We start from the raw sequence: 17,040 nt of genomic DNA on the forward strand, positions 1-17,040 counted from the left end.
TTTCTCTCTTAATCGAGGCATATGCCTTTCTGAAATCTAAGAATAACTGATGTGTACAAGATATTAGTAAAATAAAAGAAGAAGAATAGCTACGTGACGTTGGTTATGTTCACAACTACGTCAAGATGAAAAACCCGAACATGTTACAGATCAGGAAGAAATGTGTCCAAATTTCATTATCGGGGGATTATAAATTTATTTATTGAGTATCCAAAACAGAACAAACTCTGTAAGAGATTTTAGGCTTTCACGGTCACTATGGCCATAATTATGCTTTTGGCTCATGTATCATTCTATTATTTCCTTTTTCAAACTATAAAAAGTAGTATATATCATTTTTTGTGTTGCATTAACTGCGTGTCTAAAGAATACTTCCCTCTGAAATTAAAGCAAATAGTTCAACACAAGTTCACCATTGCATTAGATTCAGCTAACCGCCTGCACACATTGATGGCACTCAACACTTCACCCGAAGTACGAACAAGGAGGGGAACATAATCGCATTATCTTCTGCCTACTTCTGTGGATTTTCTTGTGCGTATATTTCAGTAGGAATTTCATATCAGTCTTTCTCCGCAAACGACTGTGATATAAACCATTATACAGGGACATCACTTTATTTTTACCAGCATTTTTAACATTAACCTGGCTATACTCGGAAACACTGTTGCCCCCTTCCATTACAGTAGTTTGGTGTTACTAGTGCAATATGTAAACAAATCATTTTACTGGCTATAGGAGGAGAGGAAAGTAGTGTATCCATTTATGTTGTAGGGAAATACGATATTACGATTTTCAGCTTGATCATCACTTTTACGGAATTTATCAAAATACAGTAGAGTAGTAATTTTTTTTTTTCAAAAACTCAACTTTTCAGGCGGCTATGTTCGTTATGTAATGTCTACATTATTTAGCATATTAATTATTGGTGTTAACATACAATATAGAGAGTGCATTTAAAATGAGGGGGTCATAAGTAAGGGCTGTAAGTGCACTTAAGTTACTTTTGAGAAAATGGGGTTTAAATATTTAAGCTTTCGTAAAATCGGTGCAATTTTTATTTAAATTTTAATGTGTGATGCGATTAAAATATCCCTTTGCCACTAAAATTTTAGATACTTTAGCTTACACTGGATGCACTTAACTCATGTTATTACAAATGTCACTAGCATTCCTTTGCTTCTAGCCACCTCAATTCAAATTAAGCAAATCTGAATTTTTAAACAAGTTGCTGAAAATGGTTGCCGTTCATTACAATGCCGGCTTCAATTCTTTACGCATATTATTAAAAACATTTTGAGCATATTCTCTGAAATTGAATTTATCGTTTCTTGAATGTAATTTTTTAGTACGATATTATTAATATAGGATCTTTCTTCTATAGAAAACGCAACCATATTTCTGAAACACACTATACACTGCAGTGTTTACTTCACTTCTTGAAGACTTCGAATGTAACAGCAGCCGTAAGTTTGTGTGTCTGACGGGAGCAAGGACATTAGTGAAGGCGTGGGAGTGAAGTACATTCAGAAATGCAGGCACAATAAAAATGCAAGTAAAAATAAAATGATGTCCTTGTATTTGCTCCTGCAGTAATCCCAAAGTGACTACAAATATAGATACGTACAACTAACTTATTTGAAAATATTACATGTTAAGCGCAGTCACTTAACACAGTTCATAGAGAGAATTTGTGTCTAGTTAAAATCGGCTTACAACGGACGTACAAGAATTACGCATGGATCAGCGTTATATAAGCCTACAATGTTGTTACGTGTAAACCATTTGATATCCTTATCAGTTTCAGTGAGTGTTTCACTTTCACTACGTCATACTATTTTTGACCAATAAAACGGTACGGAACGACGTATTTCAATCAATCATGGCTGCTTATCCTACAATGTTTATCACCTTCCTAGCATTTGTTTGTTTTTATCACCTCCCTAGCATTTGTGTTCTTGTTTTCTAACATTGTACTTTCAATAATAGGGCCTAATTATTATTGTATCTTATAAAATGATTCGTGTTTATTTCATCATGCTTTAACTTTTCTATCATTTATCTTGTTTATATTATTTAGGTTACGTTATAGCTTCTCCCTTATGAGATTATGGATAGTGGCGTATCAGAAATTGTTTAATATATATTGAAAGTTGAAGTGGAATGAAACTGTTTTAATAAAAATGAAACTGAATCAACAAAGCTTTCTTGAATAGTAATCGTCCATAGAAGATTATATAAATGGCACAACTGGTAACAAGAGAAAAGCTACATAACACAATACTGTCATCTAGCGGAATATTTGTAACGATGAGATGGTACAATAATACATTTTCAAGACAGTTTAGTATTTTATAGATGTGAATTAACATTTTATTTTGTTAGAGTATTTTATTTCTTCTAATCTTTATATATATTTGTAAACATGTAATAGTGAATTAAATCCCACTCTAGCTTTGATTTTCTCTAGACAATTTAAATTCCAAATTATTGCCACTTCACCAATACTTATTAATTTTTCTTGAAGATTATAATTAAAAAATAATTATAATCATCAACTCAATACTTACAAAAATCTGTTACTATATCCTAACTTACTGCTACTAACGGCTAATCACTTCTTGTTTTGATGTAGAAGAAAGAAAACTTACTCACATAATGTATTTGAAATGAATCAGCTCATGATAGAATCTGTATTTCCATTATACTTACTTTGACGAAGAAAATAACACGAAAGTTTAGAAAATAGTTTGTTTTTAATTTGTACGTATTGTGCTTCTACATTCCAGTATAATTCCAAAAAAACAACCAGAAAAATTCTAAATAAAAGTGAATGTCCGTTTAATTCAGATGGATTTTAAAATAAATACATTATTTTGCACTTGTAAGTCACAATTTGAAGCTTAGGTACTTTATAAAGCAGTCAGTATTGAGGTAATGTGCTAAGGCAAGGAGATGCACTATCATCTTTACTTTTTAACTTTGCTCTAGAGTATGCCATTAGGAAAGTCCAGGATAACAGAGAGGGTTTGGAATTGAACGGGTTACATCAGCTGCTTGTCTATGCGGATGACGTGAATATATTAAGAGAAAATCCACAAACGATTAGGGAAAACACGGGAATTTTACTTGAAGGAAATAAGGAGATAGGTTTGGAAGTAAATCCCGAAAAGACAAAGTATATGATTATGTCTCGTGACGAAATATTGTACGAAATGGAAATTTATCCTTTGAAGAGGTGGAAAATTCAAATACCTGGGATCCACAGTAACAAATATAAATGATACTCGGGAGGATATTAAACACAGAATAAATATGGGAAATGCGTGTTATTATTCGGTTGAGAAGCTCTTATCATCCAGCCTGCTGTCAAAAAATCTGAAAGTTAGAATTTATAAAACAGTTATATTACCGGTTGTTCTGTATGGTTGTGAAACTTGGACTCTCACTTTGAGAGAGGAACATAGGTTAAGGGTGTTTGAGAGTAAGGTGCTCAGGAACATATTTGGGGCTAAAAGGGATGAAGTTACAGGAGAATGGAGAAAGTTACACAACACAGAACTGCACGCATTGTATTCTTCACATGATATAATTAGGAACATTAAATCCAGAGATGGACAGAGCATGTAGCACGTATGGGGGAACCCAGAAATTTATATAGAGTGTTAGTTGGGAAGCCGGAGGGAAAAAGACCTTTGGGGAGGCCGAGACGTAGATAGTAAGATAATATTAAAATGGATTTGAGGGAGGTGATATATGATGATAGAGACTGGATTGATCTTGCTCAGGTTAGGGACGAATGGCGGGCTTATGTGAGGGCGGCAATGAACCTCCGGGTTCTTTAAAAGCCAGTAAGTAAGTATTTATTGAGGTAATGTGGAAGTTTTACAGGTATTAGACCTATGATGAAAAAAAAGAGTCGTTTTACGTCTTATCAAAAATCATCCTTTTATTTTTACCCGGCATTTCCTGCACCAATTCAAAATTGGTAGTTATGTTGAGGAAATTTTGGGAAATTTTGCCTCTTTCGTTGAGGAAATTTTCGATTTGGAGCTGGTAACACTGATTTTGGGTAATATTTAAGACTGTTTATAATGCTGATGTACAAAAAAGTAAATTATAACATGGAATTAGTACCGAATTGTTAGGACAATGTGCGGAATGCTGATAATATTGGTACAACCGCCAGCTGTGAACGTTTAGTCTGCGTACTGCAGACTTAAATTATACGTCCCGCGATCGAGAACCTCGTTGTTTTGGATACATTGGAGGTTGCGTGGGGCGTATCCAGGGATCACGAGTACGTTTGTACGCAGGCTATATCCTGAACTGGGGTATCGGGGCAGTAGCAGGGAGAGGGTGCTGTTCATGCGCCCCACACAAATGTTAGTGGCTGATGCACAATTTTACCACCACCCACCTAACCTCTACGTACAGCGCTTCGAGTAAGTGGCCGCAACGGGAACTATCTCTTCTCTCTCTTCACCCCGTTCGCCTATCCATCCGTGTTTCTTCGTTAGCTCCAGTGTGAATCCGACCTTCTTCCCGCTTGCTCAGTTCGGAGCTCCTGTACGACTGGGGGGTGTGTAGAGGGGGTGGGTTTGTGCCACTGTTCCGCTGTACACAAGCGAAATGTGACAACAATCACGATGACCCTAGTACACCGGCTACGTCAGCGAGTGATCCTGTGCCCTCAGCCATAATACAAACTTGATTAATTTTTTTGTTGTTGTTGATAGAGTAATTAACGTGATTAATTAATTCCTGCAGTAAAATGATGACTTAAAGTGCATGTGATATTAAAAATATAGTTAAAACGTAAACATTTAGACGTCTAATCATAAAAAACTAGTGTTTGTAGTTCGAATTTATTGCTGTTATGAAGTGTGTATTACTACGATTGACACAGAAGAAACGTCTCAAAAGGAAAGCTACAACAACATACGATTTAAACTCATCATAAATATATCATAACCACGTTCTGGACTGAACGAGATGCTGGTGGGAGGCGTTTAGGAGATTCTTGGAAAGGTAGAGTGATATTAATAATTCCATTTTAACTATATTAATTAAAATAAATATAAGAACCTGCGATAAAACTAAACAATATTACTATTTTGTAACAAACATATCCAAATACAGATATAATGCTTAATAATCTATACTATAAACTGTGAGTGATTGTACGTAAGATTTATATAGTTATAATATTCGTACCTATTTGAAATATTTGATATCGTGTAACTTTCCATCGTAATAACTTGGCGATTTTAGTGGGCGTATAGAATACATACGTGAATGTGTAAAAACAAACATTTTATCTGCTAATATACAAATATGTAGTGTTTATATCACAACATTAATATTGATATTAATTTTAATATTATCATTACCACAACTGTTACCAACCTTATGACTGTCAATTACAATAACATTACCGAAACTGTCACTAATAACTCTGCCAAGTAATATTAAAATGACTGCTATCAACAACAGGAAATTATTAATAATATATAAATAACTGAAATAATTAAGCAAACTAAATTTAATTTTTTAACTGATAATATAGTATCAATTCGAAATCATATAATGAGAAGAGTGTTATCACAACAGTGAATTGTGTTAAGTTCAGCAATGAAAATCTGGGCAAAACATATAAACATGTAGTATCGATCATTTCCCTCGTGGTTATCTAGAGAAGTGTCACAGCGTGTTTCGGAATGGTCTTGGCATAGGTCGCGATAACTTCATCAAATCAAGACCTGTATTCTTACCAAGTGTCATTGTTTTAACTTTAAACATAAAAATTGCGCTAGTTTTTTAATGTTATCTTATTCCCCTAGTTAGGGGCCTACTTTATTTATTCAGGATTTAAAGTACCGGTATGTTCCTCGTACGGGAAAAATATGTATTACACAAAATATAAAATGAAATTGTATAATGATTCCATTTCATGATATAACAATAATCGAAGACCCTAAGCCTCAGTAAGTTGACGTCGCCCGAACTCGGAGGAAGTGTCCTTGAGGTTTGTGATAGGCTGGTCTGTGTATAGACTCAGATCATACGTCAGAATTCTACCAATGGAAGGGAAGTTCGTTTTTTGTCAATGTCCGTGCCATGTGAATGTGTAAGTGATGTTCAAATTTTCCTGAAAGGAAAAAGACAAATGTTATCGATGACACACTAAAGACAATGAAAATTTGTACAGCATTAAACCTTTAGTGGAAACATATTTTTTTTTAATTTTATTATTGATAAAAGTATGAAAATTACTGGGTAAATTAAGCCATTAGAGGTGAGCGAGTTTGATAGTCTTTGCCATAATTTGCATTATTGTGTTAACCACAAAATTTTAGGGAGTTTTAAATCTGAAAGAACTCATTCATTCATTCATTCATTCATTCATTCATTCATTCATTCATTCATTCATTCATTCATTCATTCATTCATTCATTCATTCATTTATTTTATTCCATAGATCTTACATGAGCAATGAAGCTTTAAGATGTGGAACATGTCAACATTTTACAATATTACAATTACAATTTTTACAGTTTTACAATTTAGTAATTTTCTACAATTTGTACAATTTTGTACAATTTTTTTTTACATTTTTTTACATTTTTTTTACATTTTTTTACATTTTGGCGAGATGTAGTGAGATGAGATGAGGTCCGAGGATTCGCCAAAATATTACCCGGCATTTGCCTTTTCGGTGGGGGAAACCTCGGAAAAACCCAACCAGGTAATCAAATCAAAGGGGGTAATCAAATCGAAGGGGTTGATGCCAAGGACTCGCCATAGACCATCCGGCTTCAGTCCCACGGCTGGGGAAAACCTTCGAAGAAACCAAAGTCCAAAGGGGGATCCAACCCAAGCCCGAACACAGCTCCGGATCAGCAGCCCAGCGAGTCCGTCGACTGAGCTACATCGATGGCTCTACTAAAAGTATACAATACATAGCCAATCAGATTATTAAATTTACAAACGCAAACGATCATTCATAAGTTGAGCTATATTATAATACAAAACAATTTAATTAAATTTAAGGCATAAACAATTCAACCAGTTGTGATATACAGAAATTGATAATACATATCATGCAAACTACTTCAAATTACAAACACAAACAATTTATCAGTAGAACTATCAGAAATCATCAACAAAAGCCGCCGTACATAAGGGTTTGATAGATCGGCCTACTAATCAATTTACAAAGAACAATGATTAAAAACAGTTATGTGACAATTTGAAAGAAAAAAACATTAAGATAAATGATAAGAAAACATAGGAAATCATTTACAATAAACGTTTCTTGGGTACAAATGATTACTAATTATAGCTAAGGATGATTTTAACACATGAGATCCTATGGCATCAATCGTTGCATCAGAAATTTTAAATTGTTTAAGTTGATTTAAAGTTTCTTTGGAATCGTGCCACGGGCACCGAACATGAGCCCAAAAACTGTCCAAACTTCTTAAACATTTAGAGCAAAAACAAATTAATATAAATATATTTACAAATAAATAGTAAGTTTTGAGTCGTCCTTTCTGACTTCTAACATTTTCTTCGTCTCTTCAATCACATTACGAAACCTTGCTCCTTTTGACTCTGATAAAAAATGGGATGAATTGGAAGACATTATTGTCGAGTAACTAAAGAAACTGAAACACCGCAACAAAACATTAGCCTCTCCTAATACCATCTTTGTAGAGAAGCATCCGAAATTGAATGATGTAAACGTTTGAAATAATATGTACATTATGAGGAAGAAGTAACTTTCTTAGAGACTCGCGGGGATTTCAGGTTGAGAAAATAGTGCTTAGGCTGGCATTATCCGAATATTTTTGTTTCTACACTCATTATTATGAAACTGATCCACATTCTCTCTGAATAATCTCTTCAGCAGTAATGCATAGTTTAAACGGAGTTACTTTAATCATCATTAGGAATTAGATTAATCGTAAAGTTGAAATATTTGTTATTGGTGGAATTACGCAATTTATTAATTTAGTTTTAAATAACTTGTGTCCCATTTATATTCATTCATTCATTCATTCATTCATTTATTTATTTTATTCCATATATCTTACATGGGCAATGAAGCTTTAAGATGCGGAACATGTCAATATTTTACAATATTACAATTACAATTTTTACAAATTTTTGTAGTTTTACAATTTAGTAATTTTCTACAATTTTTACTTTTTTTTTTTTTTTTTTTTTTTTTTTTTTTTTTTTTTTTTTTTTGCGAGATGTAGTGAGATGAGGTGAGGTCCGAGGATTCGCCAAAATATTACCCGGCATTTGCCTTTTCGGTGGGGAAACCTCGGAAAAACCCAACCAGGTAATCAAATCAAAGGGGTTGATGCCAAGGACTCGCCACAGACCATCCGGCTTCAGTCTCACGGCTGGAGAAAACCTCCGAAGAAACCAAAGTCCAAAGGGGGATCCAACCCAAGCCCGAACGCAGCTCCGGATCAGCAGCCCAGCGAATCTGCCGACTGAGCTACATCGATGGCTCTACTAAAAGTATACAATACATAGCCAATCAGATTATTAAATTTACAAACGCAAACGATCATTCATAAGTTGAGCTATATTATAATACAAAACAATTTAATTAAAAATAAGGCATAAACAATTCAACCAGTTGTGATATACAGAAATTGATAATACATATCATGCAAACTACTTCAAATTACAAACACAAACAATTTACACGGAATTTGTATTATATGTCTTTCGCGGGTTACATTTTACCGTACCTGGTTAACATGTCTCAGCCTGTTATGTGCCACCTTCAGATCGAACATGGGTTCGATTCCCACTTGGGCTGATTATCTGATTGGCGTTTTCGTAAGGCGAATGTCAGGTAATCTATGGCGAATCCTCAGCCTCATCGTGCCAAATACTATCTCGCTATCGCCAATATCATGGACGCTAAGTAACTCAGTAGCTTATAAGTTAAGTAATTATTTAAACTGAATTCAATTTAAACCAAAAAAAAAACACATCAATTTAGATATTGAGGAAGAGATGTGAAACCAGGCTTAATTGAATTTTAGATTTCATCCCCAACCCCCAGTCTGCTGCACTTTGACATTTTAAATAATACCCCTATATTTTTGTACTTAAATATGAAAGCGCATTCAACTGTTTATACACCTCATTCATTTATTTTCGCATCTTTTGTTTTCTATCATCGCCTGGCAACCTGTATAAATACATGTAAGCCTAACTCGGAAGATCATCAGTCACTTGAAATGATATTACGAATGTTTATGAAGTACTTCTGAATTATAAAAAGATTGGGCCTACTCCATTTAACTGTTTACTGTAAACTTCCATATGTTTATTATGTGTTTTGGACTATTGGTGTCAGTCGAAGTTGTCGGTCAGATATTCATCATTTTGATATTTTGTTGTTATGAATTAATAACAACAATTTAATGAATAATTAAATTGAACTTCGGTTCATTCTCACTCGCATTAGAGAAACTGCCAGTTATGTTGTCAGTAACGACTGTGGCTTAATAAGGCAATCTTATAATTGAAAATATACAAGTTTACGGCATAAAAACCTTAGAAAATATTACATAAAAATTACCTATCAGTACCAACCATTATAGAGCACAAAAACACTTCCCAGAAAAACAGCTTTCAACCTGCGCTTAAGTAGCCTTTTGTCAGAGCATCTCAATGACCTTTCACTTTTTATCTAAGACCTAGTATTTGTTTTAAACCATGTATATAAAAATTGATTCTTACTGCCTGAGATGGTGGGAAATTCTTTCCCGTTAGGCCTATGCGAAAGACATTACAAAATTTTGTTATAAGCTCTGCTCTAGTAAATTTCTAGACTAGTTCTTGTAGGGAAAATACGGGAATTTTACAGGAAGCAAGTAAAGAGATAGGTTTGGAAGTAAATCCCGAAAAGACAAAGTATATGATTATGTCTCGTGACCAGAATATTGTACGAAATGGAAATATAAGAATTGGAGATTTATCTTTTGAAGACGTGCAGAAGTTCAAATATCTTGGAGCAACAGTAACAAATATAAATGATACTCGGGAGGAAATTAAACACAGAATAAATATGGGAAATGCCTGTTATTATTCGGTTGAAAAGCTTTTATCATCCAGTCTCTGTCAAAAAATCTGAAAGTCAGAATTTATAAAACAGTTATATTACCGGTTGTTCTGTATGGTTGTGAAACTTGGACTCTCACTTTGAGAGAGGAACATAGGTTAAGGGTGTTTGAGAATAAGGTGCTTAGGAAAATATTTGGGGCTAAGAGGGATGACGTTACAGGAGAATGGAGAAAGTTATGCAACACAGAACTGCACGCATTGTATTCTTCACCTGACATAATTAGGAACATTAAATCCAGACGTTTGAGATGGGCAGGGCATGTAGCACGTATGGGCGAATCCAGAAATGCATATAGTGTGTTAGTTGGGAAGCCGGAGGGAAAAAGACCTTTAGGGAGGCCGAGACGTAGATAGGAAGATAATATTAAAATGGATTTGAGGAAAGTGGGATATGATGATAGAGAATGGATTAATCTTGCTCAGGATAGGGACCGATGGCGGGCTTATGTGAGGGCGGCAATGAACCTCCGGGTTCCTTAAAAGCCAGTAAGTAAGTAAGTTCTTGTAGTTCAAGGTATAATACATCTGATATCCCATTTTAAACAAGAATGGTTACACAAGTACTAGTAAACTGGAAGCTTTTATGCTAATTTAAAATCTATTTCTTATATCATGTTTTTTTTTATACTTGTTCGTTACCGTATTATAATTAAATTGCTTTATTTAACGACACTCGCAAGTACCGAGGTTATATCAGCGTAGCCGCTGGAATTTCGTCCCGTACATTTAAATGCCATCGACCTGGGCTGGACCGAACCTGTAACCTTTGGCACAGAAGGCCAACATTCTACCGACTGTGCCACCCAGGCCGACTCATTATCGCATTTATTTGTATATATGCATGAAGGAAGGTTTTAGCTTTGTATTGCAGATTGTTCTCTTATAAGGCAATAAAGTCCACGTCTATGGAGTAACGGTTAGTATGTCTGACCGTGAAATGAGCAGCCCGGGTTCAAATCTCGGTTGAGGCAAGTTACCTGTTTAGGGTTTTTTTTTCGAGGTTTCCATCAACCAGTTGGAGTAGAATCGCTGGGTAACTTTCGGTGTTGTACTTCAGGTTCATTTCGCCATCACTAGTTCAATGTCAATGTTATCATTACGATAATCCGGATTAAGTTCCCCTATAGAGTGCTGTATTCGTACAAGAGCGCAACCGTTCGGCGACAAGCGTATTCACAGAACAGGAGTGGTAAACACAATATGTCCCAGATCGGAGTTAAATCTTCGGTTCACTCATCCGTAAAATGAAAAAAAAAAGAGAAAGGAGAAACTCAAGAAAGAAAACATACTACTATTACTATCTTTTGCATAAATCTAATAGCAAAATATGCTGAATTTAGTTTGGGGGTAATAATTTCTTTAATATGATTTTCCAATTTAACACATTATCGATTTTAAGCCAAGAAATTTAGTTGTTGTTGTTTCTAATAGGAATCTATTGTTAATTATTGCGCTTGAAATTTGCGAGGTTGAATTTGGACAGGATTTAAATTCAATTATGTTAGTTTTGTTACAATTTAATACTAATTTACTAACTCAGTTTGTTTAACTTAATATTCAATTCTTACAACACAACTCTAAAATTAAAGTAAATTAAAACTATGTCCTAACCAAATATATGACAAAAGGCTACTTAAGCGCAGGTTCAAAGCTGTTTTTCCGGAAAGTTTTTTTTTTTTTGCTGTTGGTACTGATAGGTAATTTTATGTAATATTTTTCTAAGGTTTTTATACTGTAAACTTGTATATTTTCAACTAGAAAATTTTAATAATATTTTGGGGGAATTTCACAGATAGTAACAGTATGTTCCTACTACAAAAAAGAGTAATTAAAATAATAGTTGGTGCCAAATCTAGGGAATCGTGTAGGACTATTTTCATAAAACTACAAATAATGCCCATGGCTTGTCAGTATATTTTTTTCATTAATAATCTTTCTCGTATGTAATCGTGAAAACTTTAACTAATTCAACAGTTCATTGCATAAATACGCGTCAAAAATTATTTCCATACTCCATCGGCAAGTCTCTCGTGCTATCAAAAAGGAGTGCGTTATATGGCAGTAAACATTTTAATAGCCTCCCTATCGATATAAAAAATGAAACTCAAAAAACATAATATCATTTAGGGCCAAATTAAAGAAGTACCTAATTTCTCACGCCTTCTATTCTGTAGGTGAATTCATGACATTCAACAGTGCTTCATGAAATTGATACTGAAACTTTGTGTTGTACTAGTAGACTATATTGTAAACTTCTTCTGTATTTATTTCAAGTAGACTGTGACTATAAATTAAGGGTGCTCTTCATAGACATTGCGCTAGCCCGCGCTACGACCGTGCTAAACAGGATTCTTATATCATATCGCTGACACTGGTTTATGAATACGAAAAACGGTAGTTCACTGATCATCCACCGAAAGCCCGCTCTAAGAATGACTATGAATACGGCCCAAAGATTTTATAATAGTATTAAGTTTTTTGACTTGTTCCATATTCTAGCTGTGAATATGAATACTATGGAATGTTAATAAATACAATACAATACAATACAATACAAATATAATCGTTACAATATAATAGATCAGTTACAAAGGTTTGCACTTCAAGCCTAATTCTGAAGCGAAAGCGCAAGAACTACGCATCTAACAAACATGAGATTCCTGGATTAATGATATCTCTGTTACGGCAAGGGATAATGACGTCGACATTGTGCGTGCAGTGTTTCGTACTGGCTGTAGTGTGTTTGTTTGACGCTTCGCGTGACGTAATCAAATTAAGTATGGGTTAAGTGTGGTATTCCTCGTAATAACCGAACGTAAATCCAAATTAAGTAACAGGTTTTGGGGTCGGCTTTGTAGGGCTTACAACAGCACCTAAATCTGAATTTGGTGGCAGCTGTCCTCTCTTGTCCCATTGTCCTTGTTTTATAGCTGGATATTTTTGTACTATTATACTAGCATTCTAGTTGGAGGATTTGCTCTATTTTCGGTTGTGTCCGAGTCTACTAAAGCAGTATTAAACTTAAAAAAGCACTTAGTATCAGTCTTAGTACACTAGATTTAGTTTTAACTATACAAACTATGATTGTACTGAGAGAATCGTAAGTAATATCATTATTTTCAGTGGGGCTATTGGTTGAGATATTTCAAACAAAAATGTTTAATAAAGTTTTGGGGAAGTAATTGATTTGATTACCAGTATGCTGAGTAAAGTTAAGAGAGCTGTGTATTATGATGATAAATTGAAAGAATTTGTTTTGTCCTTCAAATATGTAGAAATTTTGATTCGAACTAATGTAACGTTGTAAAGTTCCTTTGCAGAACGAAGAGTTACATTTGTTGGGATCAATTTTCTGCATACTTTAAGGACAAAACTAGAAATTCTTTCAATTATTTATTATCATAATACACTGCTCTCTTAAGGGGTTAGCTACAGCTTACAGCAGTAAAATTTTTGGAAATATTCAACATTTTTTTCCTCCATTACTGTATTTTGTACAATAATGAAAATTGGTATGTGTAAAACATTGTCCTTCTCCTATATGAAAAAAAAATATTTTTACGATTTAAAAATTATTTATAATCTTTTTTTAAAAATTCAAAATGGTAGCAGTTCACTGTGCAGAGATGCGCGTTTCCCTCAAAACTCATAAATTTGTTAAATTTTTCATGTTCTCTCTCTTTTATTTTATTGCTGAAACTCGTATTTACAATATCATGCTCTTTCAACCAAATTCCTTAAAAATAATATTGTTTTATTTTGTGTTAGAAGAAAACACTGATTTTTGACTATTTTTAAATTGAATTTATTTTTTATCAATCTATCAAAGGTAGAGAAGTGATCTTGCATCATATTGTAGATATGAATACACACAGAAAATTTAATCACAGAATGTTGGATAGTTTCACTCAGCCTCCTATAAAATTGAGTACCGGGTCTTTCCCGGGGGTAAAAGGCGGTCAGAGCGTGGTGCCGACCACACCACCTCATTCTAGTGCCGAGGTCATGGAAAGCATGGGGCTCTACCTCCATGCCCCCATGTGCCTTCATGGCATGTTACGGGGATACCTTTACCTTTTATGTTGGATAGTTTTTTTAGTTATATGTGGGAAATGCTTCGTCACTGCACAGTGAATTGAAGTCTGAAAAAAAATGTAAATACATTTTTTAAATCGTAAAAATATTTTTTTCATATAGCAGAAGGACAGTGTTTTACACATACTAATTTTAATTATTGTACAAGATACAGTAATGGAGAAAAAATGTTGAATATTTCCACAATTTTACTGCTGTAAGCTATCTATAACCCCTTAAATTTACTTAAGGATATTGGGAATTAAATCAATGGCTGTTCCAAACACGCTATGAAATGTCATATAAAACAGTGTTTATCTCGAGAAGGAACTAAAAACGGAAAAAAATTGTAGGCCTATTAATAAGTTTTGTTTGAAATACTTGAAAGAATAACCCCCTGAAATAAAACTGACATTACTTACGGTTGACCCTGCAAATTAATATATGTTTGTGCCCAGAGTCCAGTGATATCGCTATTAAACCTCTTGCTGAATTTAGGCAAATAACTACAGTTTACTAGCTTATTATAGCATAAACATTAAACTTTATTCTATGATACACTTAAGAAAATTTTTAAGCGTGCTATAATACTGTCTTTCTTTACTGGTACACTTCCAGAAACCAAAAAATGACTGGCATTTCTAGTCAAATGTACGACATTTTTGTACTATTGCGTTACTACGTTAAGGTACAAGTGTAGTTACAGTTTTGGCTTCCAGTAGGGTCGTACGTATCGTAAAAAAAGTGCCTTTGCCAATTTCACACTAAAAATTTGGTCTAAAGTTGCTGTGAAAGTGGAGGGTTGTGGAGAGATGCGGGGATCTGTAACAGGTTAGGTTTATACAAATCTGACTTTCAGGTAGTAGCTCCCTGTAAAGCAGGTTTGAATAATTTCAAGGAAAAATTGTTCCGGGGCCGGGTATCGATCCCAGGACCCTTCGCTTAGCGCGCGAACGCTCTTCCGACTGAGCTACCCCAGGAACTATACACGACACCGTCACAATTTTTTTCCTTTGTACCCACACAACTTAAATGAGCTGACAAGACGCCAGAACTCAACTGTGAGTGCACACAAATACTGTGTGACTTTAAATTGTGGCTTTCTGTTAACGTACCTCCAGTAACGAATGTATTATACAAATCTGACTTTCAGGCTAGGTTTGTTTAGACTTTTTGTATAGGCCTACCTTGCATATAAGAATCTGTGGCAGGTTAGGTTACGTTAGGTTAGGTTTTCGGTATATCTTGCATATACGAATCAGTGACAGGTTAGTGTAGGTTAGGTTAGTTTAGACTTTTGGTATGCCTCGCATACTCACAATAAAATTGTCTTTCTTGCTCTCCGCCTTCCTTTGGTAACGCTATTGTAAAGATTTAATAAATATACAGTTTAATGTAAAATGTGTTTACTTTCATTGTTATAATATATCTATTATACGTATTTGAACATAGAAAATTAATCGGGTACGATGGTACCATAAAAATCGTTTCAGATACCTCTAAGTAAATTTTGACTTGAAACTAAATAAAGTCAATATAAAAAATACACTTTTAAGCGAGTAGAATGTTGATTAGTAAGATTCCCATAATTATAAGAATAATGTAAAACTATCATCATTTAAGGTGTTAATGGGAGATAGTTAAGGTGTCAGATAGGCCTACATCGTCGGAAGTCTAATTTTAAAACATGTCATTACCAGGGTTCGTATGTTTGTTACAACAGCTATATTGGATGAAGTAGTTTCTTCTGGTACATTAATGACGTCAGTCAAAGGCGCAAGCTGCTTACAAGACCTCTATGAGTTCTGACTTGTGTTATGTAAAAGCGCACGTTATTATGTAAGTTTGTATGTCGATGAGTCCATTGTGATCCCATTCAATAACAGTGTTGTAATTGATGGCGTGGAAAACATATTTGTTAAAAACGTTTCGATTGTGAGAACCATTGAAATTAAGTTGCAGTGTTGTCATGATATGCTCCATTATATTTTACATTAATCGTAGCACTTTTTCAATTCAGATTCCTTTCAGTTATACGCCCTTTTCTCTGCGATAGTTTTGTAAAAATATAGGCTATATATTTCTTTCCTTCCTTTCCCCTTTTTGTTCTCTTTATCAGCCGGTGAATTAATTATCATAGCCTTTTTATTGTGAATTTTATTTAATATCCGTATTTCTTTTCTTTTTTATTATTATTTTATTACATTCTATTTTGTTATATTCTACATTACGTTTACCATATTAACCATTTGTACTAAATGAGTTGCTTTTACTATATTCCAATGTATTTTACTTTCTTTTTTCTATTATTGTATAATTTTCATGTTATTTAGTGTCGATTTTATTATATTATTATTATTATTATTATTATTATTATTATTATTATTATTATTATTATTATTATTATTATTATTATTATTATTATATGCTAGTATTCTGTTCTTTAACTTTTTGTTAAATTTTAACTGCTTGTATACTTGGTGACCTAGTAGAGTGTAAGAGAAGGCCCTATGGCCTTAACTCTGCCAGTATAAATAAAGAATTATTATTATTATTATTATTATTATTATTATTATTAGCCACTTATGCAGTGAGTGTCAGGCATTTGAACCCCCTCCGTACAAGGCTATATTCCTCGATAAATTCGGCTTTACAAAAATAAGAAGCCTTGTCATTATCGACTCTTATTGTGATTCTAGGGTCAGAAAGTTAATGTATTTGCATAGGCCTATATTTTTTCATTGGCTGTAATTAATTGCCGATTAATTATCTCCACGAATCATCAACATTTAAGCTTATCGAACC

The 17,040-nt window shown here is 33.9% G+C and overlaps 1 protein-coding gene across 1 annotated transcript in view; it reads left to right on the forward strand.

Moving 5' to 3' along the window:
* Window positions 1-4,539: 4,539 nt before the first annotated feature.
* LOC138702810 (uncharacterized) overlaps window positions 4,540-17,040 on the forward strand; it is a 469,705-nt gene continuing 457,204 nt past the window's right edge. Inside the window, exon 1 of the mRNA XM_069830107.1 lies at window positions 4,540-5,031. The gene's annotated coding sequence lies outside the window, so the exon portion shown is untranslated. The remainder of the gene's footprint in view (window positions 5,032-17,040) is intronic.

The sequence above is a fragment of the Periplaneta americana genome, chromosome 7 (genome assembly GCF_040183065.1).
Source record: "Periplaneta americana isolate PAMFEO1 chromosome 7, P.americana_PAMFEO1_priV1, whole genome shotgun sequence".
NCBI classification, from domain to species: Eukaryota; Metazoa; Arthropoda; class Insecta; order Blattodea; family Blattidae; genus Periplaneta; species Periplaneta americana.